Genomic DNA, 15,368 nt, shown 5'->3' with positions numbered 1-15,368 from the left:
GCTTTGGGACCCTGCACCCACGTGGGAGACCCGGAAGAGGCTCCTGGCTTCGGATCGGCATAGTATCGGCCCGTTGCGCTCACTTGGGGAGTGAATCATCGGACGGAAGATCTTCCTCTCTGTCTCTCCTCTCTGTATATCCGCCTTTCCAATGAAAAAAATAATAAAAATAAATCTTTAAAAAAAAAAAAGCCAAAGGCACAGTCTCTCTGTACACAGCAGGCCTTCTTGGCCCCCAGGTCCACAGTCCGCATGCTGTTGTTGAGGTCTTCCCAAAGAACAGAGCTGCTCCAAGTCTGTGCATCCTACTGGGTGAAAACTGGAGGCTGGGGCCCCTCCAGCCTGTGAACTTGCAGGACCACACACTTCATCCTCAAGTCCGAGCAGCCCCTGCAGTCAAAAGCAGGAGTGCCTGGGCTCCGAAGGCTGCCTGCGGAGTTTGAAGCCCTTACTGCCGGGTGCCATATCACTGGAGGGAATTCTTTGACTAATTTCTATAAAGAGCTCATGGATGTTTATCGCATCTTTCACTCTGGTCTCTATAAAAATCGCATGAATGGAGTCTGCGTAGTCCGTAGCCTCTCTCTCCAGGACTTTCCTCACATCGATAAGATCACACTTATTTCCTGCAAGGACAACTACAATATTAGGCAGCCCATGCTGTTGAAGCTTCCTCCCAATTGTTTAATGTTGAAAATGTCTCTTCTTTCATGATATCATAAACAATTATAGCTGCAGTTCTCCCTCCATAGTATGTTGGCACTAAGGCAGGGAATGGTCCTGTTGCATCCCAGATAAGGAATTTAGAGAGCTCATTTTGGCACTGGACAGTCTTGGCGATAAAAGATGCTCCTGTTGTGGGGTTGATGTTCAGATCGAAACTGTCTTCCAGGCGGGCGCAGTAACCTAGTGGCTAAAGTTCTCACCTTGCATGCGCTGGGATCCCATATGGGCACAGGTTTGTATCCCGGTGTCCCACGTTCCACCCAGCTCCTGCTTTTGGCCTGGGAAAGCAGTCGAGGGCGGCCCAAAGCCTTGGGACCCTGCACTCACGTGAGAGACTTGGAAGAAGCTCCCGGCTGCTGGCTTCAGATCGGCTCAGCTCTGGCTATTGCAGCCACTTGGGAAGTGAATCAGTGGGTGGAGGATCTTTCTGTCTCTGCTTCTCTCCGTAAATATGACTTTTCCAGTACAAACAAACAAATAAATAGATGTCTTCCACAAGCCACCGCGGAGAGATGCGGAGAGACGGAGAGATGGCCTATCTGCCGCCAGCCGTGCAGAGCCCGCCTTAGTAGCCAGGACGCTGCCAGAGCCTCCCGGGAGCCACAGTGGCTGCGAGTTGGGACACCGGCCGGGTCACCTCAGGAGTTTATTTTTGTGTAAATTTTTTTCATGTTATGTGGAATATCCTTATTTAAAAATAACTGAGGGGCCAACGTTTTGGCTCAGCTGGTTAATCCTGCACCTCCAAGCACAGGCATCCCATAGGGGTACCAGTTCATGTCCCAGCTGCTCCACTTCCCTTCCAACTCCCTGCTTGTGGCCTGGGAAAGCAGTCAAGCCCAAAGCCCTGGGACCCTGCACCCGTGTGGGAGACCTGGAAGAAGCTCCTGGCTTCAAATCAACCACTTCAGGACCAAACCAGGAGATGGAAGATCTTTTCTCTCTATAAAACTTGCTTTTCCAATGAAAATAAATAAACCTAAAAAGCAAACAAACAAAAGAACATCGCCGCCATCCCCACAACTCAGTGCAAGTTTTGGGGCTCAGTGTGGTGCTGGCATCCCGTGCTGAAGCCCTGATTTGAGTCCCGGCTCCTCCACTTCCAATCCAACTTTGTGCTATTGCTCCTGGGAAGGCAGCAGCAAATGGCCCAACAATGTGGACCCCAGTACCCTGTACCCACGTGGGGGACGAGGCTGAAGCTCTGGTTGTTGTGGCCATTTGGGGATTGAACCAGTGGAAGGTTCTTCCTTTGTTGTTGTTGCTTTAAACATGCATGTGTTAAAATGATTTTTGCACTAAAATGAACATATATATATATATTTAATTTGATAGGCAGAGAGAGCTAGGTGCAAGCAGAAAGAGCTTCCATTGCTGGTTCATTCTCCAACAACTGAGGCTTTCTGGCTCATACAGGAAGCCAAACCAGCTTTCCCAAATGGGAGACAGGGACCCAAGTAACTGAGCCATTATCACCACCTCCCAATGTCGATATTAGCTGGAAACTGGATCACAAGTGGAATAGCAGGGGTTGGCACCATGGTGCTGTTAGCTAAGTCTCTGCCTATGGCATCAGTATCCTGTATGGGCACTGGTTTGAGTCCCAGCTGTTCCATTTCTGATCCCTTTTAGTGGCCTGGGAAAGCAGCAGAGGATGGCTCAAGTCCTTGGGCTTCTGGAGGAGACCTGGTAGAAGTTCCTGGCTTCAGATTGGTTTGGCTCTAGCCATTGCAACTGTTTGGGGAGTGAATCAGCAGATGGCAAACCTTTCTCTGTGTTTCCTTCTATCTCTGTAATTATACCATTCAAACTAAAATGAATCTTTGAAAAAAAAGATTTATTTATTTTTATTGGAAAGGCAGATTTGCAGAGAGAAGGAGAGACCAAGAGAAAACATCTTATGTCCACTGGTTCAGTCCCCAAGCAGCCACAATGGCCAGAGCTGAGATGAGCCGAAGCCGGGAACCAGGAGCTTCTACCAGGTCTCCTATATGGGTGCAGGGTCCCAAGGCTTTGGGCCATCCTTGACTTCTTTCCCAGGCCACAAGCAGAGAGCTGGTAAAAAAAAAAAAAATGGAGCAGCTGGGTTTAGAACTGGTGCCCATATGGGATCCTACCTCTTGCAAGGGGAGAACTTTTTTTTTTTTTTTTTTTTTTTTAATAATCTTAGTTTATTAGGGTACAAAGGGTCACGGGCTACAGGTTGAAAGTGGGTAATATCATTGTTTCCACACTAATATAATCATTTTGCCCTGTATGTAGGGTTAGGGGAGTAACAAAGGGGAAAGCCCCACCCTACCTCCCACCCATCCCCCATCCCCAACATGAGGCGCGCTCCAAGGGTCCTGCTCATACAGTTTTGATAGTTCATCAGTTCTGGATTGCTGCCAATCTCTCCGTCCCAACCGTAATGAAACCTATTCAGAGTCCACTGGCTGACAGTCTCTTGATGGTTGGGGTTCCAAGATCAGCAGTTCAGTTGGAGAAATATCCAAAGAAACTTCATCTGAGTTGATCCCAGATCTGATTCTTGAGTGAGTTTGCTAGTACAGACTCCAACACTGTTCGTCACACCAATCAGCTTATGCATATGCTGGTCGTTGCGATTACTGGGTCCGTTCGGCTTCCAGCCCTGTCTTCCTTGTGAACCAATGGGTGTTGTAGTCCAGCTCGATTCTACCCACTTCATACTCAGTCTTCATGCAAACCAGTTGGAGCTGCAGCCTAGTTGAGGCGACTCCCCAAAACCCCTACCAGTTCTGCCCCCTACCCTGGTTCCCATGCTTGCCAGTATGCACTGCAGGCTTGTCCAGTCTGTCCCACATCCCAAGTAGCTCTCGCACACGTCAATGGACATTGAAGCCTGGTTCAACCCAACCAACCTATTATCCAGCCCATACACCCACTGGCAGGTGCCTTTCTGTCAAGCCACCCCTGCTCCTAGCCTGGGTTTCCTGCTGTCCAGTGAGGGTGGTAACCCTGAGGGAGGTGCCCACTATTTCCCTACTAGGCCACACCCACTCCTAGAGTATGCAGTCTCCAGGTAGTTTTGGCATTTGACTTGTCAGAATTGGCTCCTAGTACCAGCCTCTGCCAGCTAATGCTGTGGCTAAGCCCAAACACCCCTCAACCCACTCTAATTTTAACTTGCACCAGTCAGAACAGTCAGCTCACCGTGAGGCCCACAGGTGCTATAGCCCTGCCTAGTCTGAACTGCCCCCATCCGTATTCACACTTTCCAATGGAAGTAGTTATCCAGCAGGGGTGCCCACGTTCCCCTGTTGGCTTTGCCTCCTCCGCAAGGGGAGAACTTTAGCCACTAGACTATGGTGCCAGGCTTTCTTTTCTTTCTTTCTTTCTTTCTTTCTTTCTTTCTTTCTTTCTTTCTTTCTTTCTTTCTTTCTTTCTTTCTTTCTTTCTTTCTTTCTTTCTTTCTTTCTCTCTCTCTCTCTCTCCTCTCCCTCTCTTCTCCCTCTCTCTCCCTCTTTTTAGAAGTGCAGTAGCAAGGACTTGAACCAACAATCCGATCTGAAATATGGCCATTCCAATGAGGAACCTGACCCAATATGCCATGAAATTCAACCCTATTCACGTTATTTTAAAAACAGGAAACCAAGGTGCACTAGTCAAGGCCCCAAGTCACAGAGCCGCCAAGTGGTAGTGTAGGGGTTATGAGCCCAGCTGCCCAATCTCAGAGTCTGCTTGTACCCCTTCCATCAGGGTGGGTTTGGCACTGCAGCCACACCTGGGAACTGGAGCGTGTTTATCTGGCACTCCCTGCTGCTTCCCTCCACCGTCACAGCCCATTGAAAAAAGCCAGGCAGAGCTGTAACTCCCAGGATGCCGATCCTTCAGCTCCTCCTTGGCGCTGTCATCCTCTCCTCCCACCTCCCGCCAAGGGCTCCAGCCGGGGAAGGCTGCAGCAGGCTTGCTAGGGATCCAGGTTCCCACACAGAACAGAATGCACAGTACCCCTTCATGGCCCAAATGACGCCAGGAGCCAAAGTGGGGCGTGGAGGCGGCGATGGGGTGATGGTTGTCCCTGGGTGTTAGAATGCTCTGGGCAGCTTGGTGACCAATGCAGCCCATGACTGGGTGGCTGCAGTGATGGCCGGCAGAGGAGGCTGGTGGCAGAGGGCTAGCTCGGGGATGCTGTGGCACTCCCGTGTCCGCCAGGACCTTGTTCATATCTTGTTTACTTTGTCCTTTCTAAGGGACACCATGCTGGGTGCTCTGTCTTGGTCGTCCCTTGGTCGTCCGTGACTGGGAGGCGAACAGGCAGACCCCAGCCCAGCTGGAGTCAGCCTGCATTGGTGACTTTAATCCTGGATTTGCCCCTTTGTAGGGTGGGCTACCATACTGTCCTGTGCCTCAGTTTCCCCGAGTGTAAAGGCAGAACTAATGATCACAACACCCCCATTTATGGGGTTGTGGAAGAGGTGTTGCAAGGTGTAGCCCTGGCCGGCAGTGGACTCCATCAGTGCATGGTGGAACTGCAGCCCCTGCCCACACTCTGACCTCCCCTTCTTGCTGCTCCAGGATAGGGAAAGGATGACACAGTCCTAGGAATCCTCCAGGTCCCCTGTGAGCATCCACAGCCCCCACCTGCCCTGGCTCCTCAACATTTTGAATAGAGCAACAAGGATTCCCACCCTGGCCCCCACAGCCAGTCTGGACAGGGATGCAGAGTGATGCATGCAAAATGGCTCCTTCCCTCTAGCCCCTCCGGCTTCCCGGAGCTGCAGGAGCCTCGGAATTCTTGGTAACAGCACATTAAACCCCTGTTTGTGGGAACTTTAATTTAAACATGAATTAGAGACAGCGAATGACTGTGGCAGCCTGATAAGCTGTCCCAGGAGAGCAAGGGAATAAGCCAAGAGCATCAGGCACTGTAAGGGCTGAATTTGAACTTCTGCAGAGAACTCAGCAGTTAGGAACAGGTGAAAGCTGGGGGTCCTGGGAGAAGAACCACTATAGCCTCACTCCAGGTCCCAAGCCAGCCTCCTTTCCCAGCATTCATCTTGCAAAATTCCACTGATTTTGGACCCCATCCAATCATTTCTCATCCTCTTCTTTCCTCTGCTGTTTTGAGAAAGTTCTACATGCCATTGAGCCTCCACCTACTGTGTAACGGTTAATTCTGCTTCGGGGTGGCTCTGGAGCTTGTTCCTGTTTGGGAGACAACTGTGAGATGGGGCAGGAATGTGAAAGCTTTGAGTAAGCCTGGGGTTTTAATGCTCAGTGCCTCAGCTTCTTCATCTGTGTAATTGGGGTATGTGCTGGAGGGTCCATGAGAGCCCTGGTTTTTCACAAGGAATCTCTTGTTCCACCACCCAGGAATTTCCCGTGTGGTAAGAGCTAGACCTGGGGGCAGGGCAGGTAAAGCCTGTTCCTTGGTGGGAGGGGTCTGCAGTTTGGCCTCCTCCATGCTTCTTCCATTCTCTGGAAGCCTGCTGACCCTGGCTTTGTGGGAAAACGCTGCTGTGATGTCATTACCACAGGTTCCTTCTGCTACAGCACCTGTGAGAGTGGATGAGAGGTGGCAGCCTGCAAGAGGCAGACTTGACCTTGAGCAGCTGTTTATCCTGCTTCTCTTGGAGTTTTAATGGGAAGGCCAGATGAGGGGGCACAGCAGCCATGGCATCAAGGCCCACTGCCCTCTGCACCCCTCCTTTGTCACACAGACATGTAGAGGGTGAGCCCACAGGCTGGATGCTGGAGCAGGTGTGAACCCCAGAGGCCATGCATGGCCCTTGGTCTTAGTGAGGTTCAGGGGCACTGGCAGGAGTCATGGCAATGACCCTAGAAGGGCTACAGCAGCCTGTGGCTCAGGAGTCACCTTGTGAGAGAAAGTCCTCAGTGTGTCTCCTTGGCCCAAGTTCCTTAGACAGACGTGGGCAGCTGCCATCGGGGGCCTAGAACCCAGCTGTGCCCACCTTCCCCGCTACCCCCTGCCGAGCAACTGGCTGCCCCTAGAGCCCCAGGCCTGCCCGCCATCTGGGCAGCTCCGAGGAGAGCCCACTGCCAAGGGAGTGCCAGCGCTGATTGATAGCCTGCAACCTTGGTGAGCCGGGCTTTGTGCCCGGAACCTCCTCTGCACAGGGAAGAGGTGCTCTTCTTAAAGGGACAATTCTGAGGGCAGGAGCAGGCAGACAGAAAGCTGGAGGTCCTAGGGACTGATGAGGAAGCGTGTTCCCCCACAAGCCCAGCAGGTGCTGGGTGCAGGTCTCCCCTCTCAAGCCACCTCATCATACAATTATCCTTGGCAGACTCAGCCAGCTGTAGCTGAACTGTCGCTGTCGCATGCCAGTCTCTTTCCAGGCTGTACACTCTCTGAGAGCAGAAATGAGGCCCACCTGGTTCCCCCTGGGTATTCAGCATCCAGCCTGCTGCCGGGCGGAGCCCAGAGAATCACTGAGAATTTGTCAGGTCGAGAAAAGCATTGGTAAATGAGAGTCCCTGCCTGCAAAGTTGGAAGATGACCTCAAGCCTGCCACGATTTAAATTCCTTTCATTTTTAAATTTAATTTTTTTTATTTAAAAAAATATTTTTATTGGAAAGGCAGATTTACAGAAAGAAAGAAAGAGAGAAAGATCTTCTGGGCCCGGCAGCGTGGCCTAGCAGCTAAAGTCCTCGCCTTGAACGCGCCGGGATCCCATATGGGCGCCGGTTCTCATCCCCGCAGCTCCACTTCCCATCCAGTTCCATGCTTGTGGCCTGGGAAAGCAGTTGAGGACGGCCCAAAGCCTTGAGACCCTGCACCCGTGTGGCATACCCGGAAGAAGTTCCTGGATCCTGGCTTTGGATCGGCATAGCATCAGCCGTTGCGGTCACTTGGGGAGTGAATCATCGGACAGAAGATCTTCCTCTCTGTCTCTCCTTTTCTCTGTATATCTGACTTTCCAATAAATAAATAAATCTTAAAAAAAAATAAATCTTAAAAAAAAAAGAAAGGAAAAGAGAAAGATGTTCCATCTACTGGTTCACTCCTCAAGCAGCTGCAATGGCCAAAGCAGAGCTGATCGGAAGCCAGGAGTCAGCAGCCTCTTCCGGGTCTCCCACGTGGGTGCAGGGTCCCAAGGCTTTAGGCCATCCTTGACTGCTTTTCCAGGCCACAAGCAGGGAGCTGGATGGAAAGTGGAACAGCCGGGATACAAACCTGTACCCCTATGGGTGGGATCCCAGTAAACACAAAGCGAGAATTAGGCTACCACACTGGGCTTTTTTTTTTTTTTTTTAAGATTTATTTATTCATTTGAAAGGCAGAGAGAGAGAGTTCCTCCATCTGTTTGTTCACTCCCTAAATGCCTGCAATGGCTATGGTGAGGCAGCCTAAGTCCAAAAGCCAGGAGTTTCATAAAGGTCTCTTATGTGGATGTAGGGGCCCAAGCACTTGGGTCATCCCCATATTACTTTCCAAGACTAATTAGCAGGGAGCTGGATCAGAAGTGGAACAGTTGGGACTGAAATGGCTGCCTATATGAGAATGCAGCCTTGAAGGTGGTGGCTTAATCCACAGCATGCCACCTCCTTATGTTTTTTTTTTTTTTTTCAAAAAGATTATTTCTCTACTTGAAAGGCAGGGTGACAGAGAGGGAGACACACACAGTGAGACCTTATTGATTTAGTTATTTTAGAAATAGACAGACAAGCTTCCCACTCACTGGTTTATCCCCCAAATGTTCACAACAGCTAAGATTGGGTTGGATTGAAACTGGGAATTAAAAATTCAGTTCAGGTCTCCCACACAGACAGCGGGAGACCCAGTCATTGGGCCTCCCAGAGTCTGCCTTCGTATGAAGCTGAAGTCTGTAGCTGGACCTGGGTAGCAAGCCTAGGCCCGCTAGTCAGCCCCGAGTGTCTTCATCACTAGGCTAGAGCCCTCCCCGCTTTCACAGTGTTCTCTGAGTGCTGTGCTAAGTACTGGGTGCAGATAGTTCCTGGGTGAACAGGACAGGCATGATCACTCACCTTGGAGGGTGAGATGGACCAAGCAGGTAAATACATGAATTCAAACAAACCCATGACCCTGGGTGGCCAGAGAAGGTTTCTCTGAGAATGGATGTTGGGCTGAGGGCCAGAGGGGCTAGGTGAAGAGCGGTGGAAGGGAGCAGCCTTTCAGGAGCGCCTCAGCCCCCTAGGCATGCACAACAGAATCACCTGAGAGGGCCTGGGAAAGAGGGCGCCAGGAGCAGGTGTCTGATCCACCTGTTAAGATGTCACTTTATGAGGCCAGTGCTGGGATGTAGCATGCCACTTGGGATTCCGGCTGTTCCATTTGCCATCCTGCTTCCTGCTTGTGGCAGGGAGAGGAAAGCAGTAGGGGATGGCTCAAGTCCTTGGGCCCCTGCCCAAGGTGTGAACAAGTGGATGGACAATCTCTCTCTGTATCTTTCAAGAAAATAAGCCCATCTTTTATTAAAAAAAGAAAAAAGGATGCTACTTGTAACCTCTGCATTCCACACCACAGTGCCTGGGGTGGAGCCCTGGCTTCAACTCAGATTCAGGCTCCCTTGCTTTGGTGCACCCTGCGTCCCAACAAGTTCAAGCACTTGGGTGCCTGCCACCCACATGGAAGACCTGGAATGACATCCAGACTCCTCACTTTGGCCTGACCCCGTCCCAGTCATTGCAAGCATTTGAAAAGTGAATCAGTGAATGGAAACTGTGCCCAGTCTCTGTAGGTCAGCAGGTTTGTATGATGGCCGTGCCATCCGGAGAGAGATGCGCTAAGGCCAAAAAGCAAAAACCAAAGGAACAAACCAAAAAACCCTGTGATGGCAGGTGGCCCAAGCAGAGGGTGAGCATTTGGGAAGCTGGTCCGCCTGGCAGGAGGGAGGATAGAGAGGGGAGACATGAACTAAAAGGGAATGGGGCCCATCAAGCTGGGGTTCCCATCCCACATTTGTCACTTACCAGATCAGCAGTCTCCTCTGTGGACAGGAGCTGTGCCGCTCATTCTCTCTGATACTGCTAGTGGAAGTCACTCAGGCATCAACTGTGCATGTGTGCTATGTGGGTCAACAGACAGGAGTACCGATGCCAGCTCTGTCACTAACTTGCTAGACCTCAGCAGTGGCTCTGCCACCTGGACCACTTGCCAGATGCAACCTAGGCCTTAACTGCCTCACAGATGCTGACAGCGAAGAGAATCCCAAGATCCTCTGTGATTTCACTGAGGGCTCTTTGGGTTGGGAATAGAGTTGGAAGGAGGGCCAGTGCCGTAGCATAGTATGTTAAGCCTCTGCCTGGGATTCTGGCATCCCATATGGGTACCAGTTTGAGTCCCAGCTGCTCCATTTCTCATCCAGTACCGGCTAATGCACCTGAGAAAGGTGGCCTTAGTCCTTGGGCCCCTGTACCCATGTAGCAGACCTGGAAAAAGCTCCAGGTTCCTGGCCTCGTACCAGCCTCGCCATCTGCGAGACAACCTGTAAATGAAACATCTTTCTGCTTGTCACTCTTTATCTCTCTGTAATTTTACCTTTCAAATAAAAACAAATAAACCTTGAAAAATAGTTGGGCACAATAGCCAGCGGCTAAAGTCCTCACCTTGCATGCTCTGGGTTCCCATATGGGTGTCAGTTCTTTTCCCAGCTGCTCCACCTCCCATCCAGCTCCATGCTTGTGGTCTGGGAAAGCAGTCAAGGATGGCCCAAAACCTTGGGACCCTTCACCCACGTGGGAGACCTGGAAGCTCCTGGTTCCTGGCTTTGGATTGGCTCAGTTCTAGCCATTGCAGCCACTTGAGGAGTGAACTAGCGGATGGACAATCTTTTTCTCTGTCTCTCCTTCTCTCTGTAAATCTGACTTTCCAATAAAACTAAATAAATCTTTTTTAAAAAAAAGTAGTTGGGGGGCCCAGCACAATAGCGTAATGGTTAAGGTCCTCACCTTGAACACGCTGGGATCCAATATGGGGACCCTGCTTCTCCTCCAGCTCCCTGCTTGTGGCCTAAGAAAGCAGCTGAGGACAGCCCAAAGCCTTGGGACCCTACACCTGCGTGGGAGACCTGGCTCCTCGCTCCTGGCTTCGAATTGGCACAGAACCTGCTGTTGCGGTCACTTGGGGAGTGAATCATCAGACAGAAGATCTTCCTTTTTATATCTTCTCCTCTCTGTATATCTGCCGTTCTGATAAAAATAAATAAATAAATAAATATATTTAAAAAAAAAATTAGTTGGAAGTGCCTAGGCTGTGGTCTAGCCATGCAGAGGGTACCATGGTGTGGGGCAAGGACAGGGCAGGAACAGCCTTTCTTTCAATGTTGCCATCTTGTGGGTATGAACCCTGTCTGGGTGCTGGGGAAGCCTGGGACAGGGGTTGACAGGTGAAGGCTCCCTGGCGGTGGGGGCCAGAGGGTGCCCAGGGGAGTGACTGTGTACCTGTGTCTGCTGTACAGGTAGGTTCAGCTCTCCCACCAGAGTAGATTTATGTGCACACACATAGTAGGTGCACAGGGTGCAGCCTGATTGGGACAGAGAGCCAAATGAACCCGACCCCCTCCTCCCCTCTTCCCTCCCCCTCCACAAAGGATCCCTAAGCACACAACAGAGCCCAGCCCTACCCCATTCTGGGAACATCCTGAAAGCAGGCATGTGGGCGGCAGGGACAGGAACCCATCCAACCCAGAGCTCTTGATTCTCCACTGCTCTCCCCACCTCCCAGCTGCGTCCCCCCACCCCATGGGGTGAGGAGCTACAGTCTATGCTTAAAGCCCTGGGCAGCTGCTGGACGTGCAAGCAGTGCAAGCATCAGGCCAGAGTAAATTAAGGAGGGAAACTGGGCCTGCTCCCTGTCCCCGATATGTCACAGCCCGGGCAGGTCGATTGTAAACAGATCACGGGCACACAACGTGCCAAGGGCGTGTGGGGTGTTCAGGACAACAGGTGGCTCCTGCTGATGAGAGCGGGAGAGAGCAGAAAGATGCTTTCTGAACATGTTTGTTGTGGAAGATGAAAACCGTGCACAAAACCACACAGGGCCGAGGAACAGCCCTAGGTTGCCTGCATCTCCTCCTCACACAGGTCCTTGGCTTGGAGTGGGGCAAGTCTCCCAGGTGGCTGCCAGGCCCCCACGCTGACGCACCAACTGCGAGGGAGAGGCCATGGCCCCTGGGCCATGCTTCTCACAGGGTGATTTGTCACTCTTTCTGGAGGTGGGAATCTCCAGGCAAGTCTCACAGTCCAGGAGCAGACCGTGGGCGGCCCGCTCAAGGGGTCCTGGCACGCCCGGGCACCAATGGGCACGGTGGGCGCAGGCGCGCGCGAGCACACCGCCTTAAATATTACCCCGGAGTTTTCAATTACCTCTTCTTAATGGATTTGCAGGGGCTCTTTCATCAAGCGCGGGGTGGCTGGGTGTGGGGGTGTGGGGAGCGTGCGGCGAGGGCTGGAGCTGGGAAAATGGCCCATATTTCAATATTAAAGCCCTTTACGATCGTCAGCAGCATGAAAGATGCTGCAAATAAAACGGCGCCACCCGCGCCAGCCTCTCCATCTCGCAAGTTTTAATTAACGCTGAGGGGGAGGCGGCTGTCGGGCGGGGTCGGAGCTGGGCCTGGGCCGATCCCGGAGCCTAGCGATCCTAGAGATCTAGGTCCCCGCACGTGGGCAGCAAGAATTCGCCCGGGCGCCTGGCGCAGGGAGGAGGGGGCGAGCGCGGGCTTGCATCCCGGCCGGGAGCTGTCAGCAAGTGCAAGAAGAGGCTCCGTGTAACTGAATTGAAGCGACTCTAGTCAGAAAAGCGGAGGGGGCTTGGGACCAAAAGTGTGGGCCCGCACCACCCCCTTTTCCTCGACTTTCCTCTTGGGCCCTTCTCCCTACGTCTAGCCGCACCAATCATCGTTGTCCCCCTCGCAGCCCCACCATCCAACAGCAGGTCTCGCTCAAGTCCCTTAGGCTTGGCGGCTTGTGGCGCTGGGCAGGTAGGCTCGTTTCCTGCGGGCCCTGAGGGGCCAGCTTTCCCCACCCCTCAGGCTCCAGTTCCGGGCCGTCTGCTTTCTCCATCACTTGCTTGCTCGGCTCCCGACGCGGGAGGCAGCGCACAGAAGTGCCTCTGTTCTGCCTTGGCAGCGGCCAGGCCCGACAGCTTGCGCTTGAACTGCAGACTCATCCGTCAGGCGGGCAGGATGAAACGACGTCCGGCTGCCCACTCGGAGGACTCCCAGGGGAGCCACCTCTGGCCTAGGCCCAGGCTGCTGTCTTCCCCTCTCCCCACCCCAAGCCCTGCCCCAAACTGCCGGCTCCACCGGGAGGCATCCCACAGCCTGCCTGGGCGAGAGGAAGAGTTTGGCTTTACTCGCCCCTGGGGTGCCTTCCCCCAACCTACAGCCACGTGGCAGGGCTCACTTTTTGGTTGCCAAGGGATCCAGGGATCTCAGCGGCCCACAGTCAATCCAAAGTTAAGTAAATCCTTCAACCCTCGGGATTCAAGGACTCTGAGAAAGCCCCTAAAGAGTGGCAGGATTAGAGACAAATAGAAAACAGCCCTCCCCCCCCATGTTTACAGGTGCTTCTATTTCCTAGAAGGTTCTTCAGAGGCCACATTGTCTTCTCAGGGTGCTTGTAAACGCTTAGATGACAAGTTCTATGTTAAAGCAAGAAACCATCATCATCAAACAGCTCCTTCTGGACTTTCTGATGTCTCCCTTTTTCACTTTCTTCTTGTCGATTTGCAGTCGTTATCGAGGTTGGTGTAAGTGCTTTGTGCTGACACAGCCTGCAACAGCACAGGGACTGGGTACCAAGTGCAAGTTGGACAGTGAAGTAAGTGGAAGAAGGAGAGAAAGCAAAGACACGCTTAGCTGAATCAAAGAATACTTCCTGGGAGGAAGGAGAGCGGGTTTTGGAAGGAGAATGGAGATATGAAGCTGAAAACAAGGCCGGGAGGGAGAAACCGGGTTCTAAAGTGAGGCAGGGGCCGTGGTTTATTTTGGGTTGAAAAGCAGCTACTTTTGCTGCAGCATATTTGCACTGACAACTGAGGAGATGAAACAGGACTTGTGTGATACCAAGAAGAATTCAAGACAGACAGTGGGAGCTTCAATACTGTTGGAGAGTAAAGTCGGTGGGAAAGGGAGCCAGCGTGGTGGCAGAGCAAGTTAAATCACTGCTTGCAACCTAGATTCAGGCTTCTGTGTTTCCCATCTCCCTACTAATGCTCCTGACAAAGCCACACGAGATGGCCCAAGTGCTTGCCCCCCCTGCACCTGTGTGGGAGACTGGATGGAGAAGCCATCTCTTGGTTGCAGCCTGATCCAACAATCCTGATCACTGTAGTAATTTAGGGAATGAGCCAGTGGATGAAAGACCTCAATTTCTCTCTCTCTCATCCCGCTCCACCACCATCTGCCTCTCTTTCTGTAATTCAGCCTTTCAAACAGATGAATATATTATATATATGTGTATATATATATAAAATATATTTAAAGCAAAAATAGCATGGGGCCTTTCCTATAAGCCAGAGAGCATCGTAGGTGCCAGAGATAGAGCTGGGAAGAAGGCAGACCTGACGTTACCCTATCAGAGATGAGTGAAAGCAGGCGCTGTGAGCGTTCAAGGCAAAGCTCAAATTGCTGTGGCAGGGGCAGGGGCGGAGGGCACTTGGGGGAATCTGCGTGCATCTGTGAAAGTGGACACAACGTGACACACAGAAGAGGCACGTCTCAAGTCTGAAGCACTGGAGGACACAGCTGCCCCCCTCCCCCCGGCTGTGTGCCCAATCAGACCCAGACTGAACATCCAGGCACAGCAGGGCTCTCGCCCTGTCCCTGGCCGCAGGAGAGCCAGACAGCTCAGGAGGTTATCAGTCTCCTAGCTGAGCCGGGGAGCTTCTGCCTCTTTGCCTGGGGCTGGGGGTGGGGGAGGGCACCACGTGGAGGGTCTTGCTCTCTTTTCTCCCCCTCACTGATAACAGCTTTGAAACAAACCAGATTGTAAATAAACAGAAGCAGGTGAGCTGTCTCTCCAGCTGCAGCTGAAAGCAAACCAGGACAGGGAAGAATTGTGTCCCCTTCCCCCAACCATCACAGTCCACCTCTGGGGATTCCAGCTGGCCTCCTGGCCTGCAGCCAGGTCTGAAAGGGTGTCCCAGAGAAAGGGAACAGCACGAATAGGGGGCAGGGAGGCGGGAAGCATCTCCTCCCAGTAGAGATTGTGGAGGGGTTTGTTAAGAGCCCTATAGTCTGGTTACTAGGTGGCAAAGGGGAGGCACCTCCCCCGAGAGTTCTGGCCAATTGAAATGTTCACCATTTTCCCTCAATACAAAAAACAGAATGAGGGCTGTTGTGGTAGTGAGGGTTAAGCCACTTTCTTGAGATGCCAGCATCCCATGCAGGATCCAGTTCTGGCTGTTCCACTTCTGATCCAGCCTCCTACTAATGTGGCTGGGAAGGCAGCAGAAAATGTGCCAAAGTGCTTGGGCCCCTGCAAACACGTGGGAGATGAGAATGGAATTCCAGGGTCCTAGTTTGAGCCTGGCCCAGCCTTGGCTATTGTAAACATTTATGGAGTGGACCAGAGGATGGACATTTTTCTTGCTCTCTTTCTCATTCTCTCTTCCTCCTTTTGTTTCTAACTTTGGCTTTGAAATAAATAAATCTGAAGGAAGGAAGGAAGGAAGGAAGGAAGGAAGGAAGGA

At 52.1% G+C, this 15,368-nt stretch overlaps 1 pseudogene; it reads right to left on the bottom strand.

Moving 5' to 3' along the window:
- Positions 1-396: 396 nt before the first annotated feature.
- Positions 397-12,842, bottom strand: LOC121154849 (annotated as a pseudogene).
- Between the last annotated feature and the right edge of the window lie 2,526 nt (positions 12,843-15,368).

This window comes from Ochotona curzoniae, unplaced genomic scaffold (assembly GCF_017591425.1).
Source record: "Ochotona curzoniae isolate NIBS_2020 unplaced genomic scaffold, NIBS_Ocur_1.0 contig_1014, whole genome shotgun sequence".
NCBI classification, from domain to species: Eukaryota; Metazoa; Chordata; class Mammalia; order Lagomorpha; family Ochotonidae; genus Ochotona; species Ochotona curzoniae.
The sequence above is the reverse complement of the archived record's forward strand: the minus strand, read 5'-3'. Positions and strand labels throughout refer to the sequence as shown.